Here is a 3,746-nt window from a genome sequence, read left to right on the forward strand (position 1 = left end):
TCATTCTGCCAAGCACCCGAGCATCTGCTCCAGCAAAGCCCCTCAGTGCGCACTTAGGTCTGGTCTGCAAATTATCCTGGGGGCATCTGAAAGCTACATCTTCCTCCTGGATTTTGCTGGATCAGAACCAGAATATCCATTGTATTCAAGAAATTCCTGAAACATTAAGTCTATTCTGGAAAATATTTGAAGTGTATCTTTGAAGGCTTGGTGGATATTAAAGCAGTAAACATTTGCATATTTGATTAAATTCCTTGGGACAGAAACACAAGAGTGAACTTACTTAAGGTTACTTAGACCTTCAATCTATCTATGCTTGAAGCTGCATACTAAGACCCTCTTCCCTGATACATGTCCATGCTAAACCTGTCTAGGGAAAACAGAAGAACATAAACCGAAGAACACAGCTAAAAAAAAATGCACATACACATCTGCAAACTATTCTGCATGCTTGACTCTAGCTTTAAGCAAAGGTGTCAGTTCTCATTTTTTATAAATCAGTTCACCAATTCCTACTTGGGAGGTAACTGCTCAGAGTTCTCACATGGTTGCTCTCCTAGGGGAATCTGATTTCTCAGTTTCAACATGCCCAAGGCATCTGCTTTCCTTGCCGACAAGACACAATCTTTCTGTCACTGACATCAGAGGAATTATCAGTACATTTGACAACAGTGATGTTCAGCACTGAATATAGCTATCATATCAGCAAAAATAACATGGCAACTTACTTGAAAAGTTGTGAAAAGAAGGGCTTGGAAATCTTTCATTTATGGAAAATAAAAAATATTTTAATTCGACTGTTAACTTTTTAAGAAGTGGATTTTTAAGACAGAAAAAAGCCTCTTGGTCACAGCAAACTCTGCCTGGGGATACCAAGAAGACACTGAAGAAGTAATTGCTTGGCAGTGTTTTACATCAATTATAAATAAACTAGAAAATAATTTCAAACTGTTGCTCAGAGAAAAGTTAGTCTTCACAGCAAGAAATTACATTTGGAATTATTTCTTTTTCTTTTCAGAGAAAACTTTCAGATACTTCTGTCCTGGGCTTCTTTTAAATGATATTTCACTCTTTGAAGACTGTGCTGCAAGCTTCAACAAGCCTTAGGAACTAGACTGTAGATCATTTTAAGCCATATAAAAAGTGACATAATCAAATTCAAGCATTAGCAAATATCTGCACATAAGGATTTGGTGTTAGGGCTCTTGCCTGTTTACTAGAAACACAAATACCCTGTCAATATTACAAAACACAAAACACATGTTTTATATACACATGTGTATTTTAATAAAATAACTGGTTAGGAAAGTGGAGGCCAGTTTGTGTTATAGAATTTGTGTTAAAGGATATCTAAGTCCAAGTCTTGGCTCTGCAATAGATTTCCAGCTTACATTTGTATAATAAACCACTTAAGTTCTTCTTTTTGACTACATCTAATATACAATTAACAATATGGCCATGTTCAACAGTTTAAGAACCAGGAATAATATTTTCAAATTTTTCTTTTTTTTTTTTTTTTTTTTTTTTTGAGCTTTAGAAGCCAAAATTCCTCTTTCAAATGTCTGAAAAATGGTATGCAAACTGTAGCAAAATGTCTCCTGAGGTTTTTTGTGGGTTTAAATGAACCTGGTGCCTCTGAGCTATCTTCGTGGTCAGGAAATAGTGATGGCCTGATTAAAGTCTGCTGAACTCAACACCCATCTTCTCATTTTTTATAGCGAGCACCAGTGCTTTGTTCTCCTAAAGGCTGATTTGGACCTTTCTTGGTAAGCTAACCTGGGAGACCTTCTTTTCTTTTGTCGTTTATTATTGACACTCATAAACCCAAATAACATTATATAACTCATAATTCTTCTCAGCATGAGGCAATCAAATGATTGATGTCTTTGGTAAGTCATCAGAATTCACTGAAATTGACAAAACTTCCAGTTTCGAAATCCAAGTTAACTTGGAGGAAGCAGATATCCATTTCAATTTTGGTGGGCTAAAATTTTGTAATACAAAAAAAAATTACCATAGCAATGGTACTAAAGATTATTTTTTTCTTCTTTAAAATCAGAAAATAGTAATAGCAGTAGCATAAGGTACTGTGGCTGTTTACATTAGAGTAGCAGATAGAAAGGCCACCACCAAAAGATGATAATCTCACAATGTTAGGTGCTGCTTTACAGGCTCGGTGCCAGAGCTTACAGTTTAAATTGGGATGCCAGAAGGAGCCTGGATTTACAGTATCATTTCCACTGAGTCTTAGAGGAAGGAAGACCAAATCCTTGGGGTTGGTTAAATGCCTGCCTTTCTTTGACTTTGCTTCTTGAATCTTTCTACCTGTTAGTCCTTAATTTGGAAATGGTGATTAAATTTCAACAGAAGTGCTCTCTCCCTTGCAGTTCTTTTCAGCACAATATCAATAACTGCAGCTCAGTAGGAAGGGGGATGAGATACTGCATGCAAAGCAGAGTGAAAAATGCAGTCTGTTTGACATCAGCCAGGCTACAAAGACAGAGAACAATTTAACATTTCTCTTCAGAACTATAGACTTCATCTACTATCTATTAAAAAAAATAAACCAAACCAAAACAGTGTAAGATTTAGAGTGCATCAAATGGTTTTCTAAGCTCCCCTCCTGCAGTGAATGCACATATAAGCTTACTGTCTCTTAAAATACTGTGCCTTGAAAACAACCTCACTGAAAAATAAGATAAAATAAGTACTATTTTGGTTTTTTGGTCCTTTCCTCAAACAGAAGGCAGTGTATAGTCCATCTGCTTTATAAGAAGGTTTTATAGTTTGTTTACTGTGTATGACTTGTACAGAAGGTCAGCACTATGCAGGCTAGCAGTTCACACTTGAAAGAATGGTGTCATATTTTATTTGTCTCCAGAGGCATTGAATTATGGTCCTGAAGGAATGAAATATTAAAATCATAATCTAATAACTCTCTCACAATTCTTTCATCAAAGATGCTGAGGGCAATTTTTGGTATAGACATTTAAAATCATGAGCATGAATTAATATTTATACAGGCAAATAAAAATGACTGTTGGTCACTAGTTAATTGCCTTCTATGACCACTGGAAGTATAAGCAGTTAGGATTTTACTGTTTGTACATATGATGGTAAGTTTTCGTTATTTTGATCAGTTGACATAATTATATGTCAGAGGAATGGGGTAAACTTCCCTAAGATCCTTTCCATGCCTATGCTTTCCATTGCTTTTTTTAGATGTTTCTTTGATAGGACTTACATATGGTTACAGAACTGAAGGTTAGAATGCTGAAAGTTTGACTGTAATGCCTTTATAATAGCCATAAAATTTTAGATATCACAGCGTGGAGACTGCAGAGGCAGCTGAAGACTAAATTAATATTAAAAGTGCCAGTGACATATTTTCTTCTTCTGTTTATTTTTGGGTTTAAAAATATTTACTAGTAAAAGCAGAATATGGCTTATTTTGTTGGCTGGCCAAGGGAAAAACCCACAGTCCTACTAACATTCCTGCAAAAGAAATAAAAAACTCTGTCAGAGGGATGAATGGCCTATCACTCCTCACAAGGATTAAAGTTTTTAAGGGCTTTGATAAAAAGAAAGTGATCACAAAGAAGTGAAATCAATCCAATTTTTACCTTTAGGCCACATGGAAATTCCCGATTAACACACCTGTCATCTTTGAACATACAGACAGTTGAAAAGTTGCCAGCATGTACTTTTTTCCCTGCATTCCTCCAAATTTCCACTTCCCCCAGACA

The sequence above is a fragment of the Egretta garzetta genome, unplaced genomic scaffold, assembly GCF_000687185.1.
Source record: "Egretta garzetta isolate BGI_Z169 unplaced genomic scaffold, ASM68718v1 scaffold397, whole genome shotgun sequence".
NCBI lineage: Eukaryota > Metazoa > Chordata > Aves > Pelecaniformes > Ardeidae > Egretta > Egretta garzetta.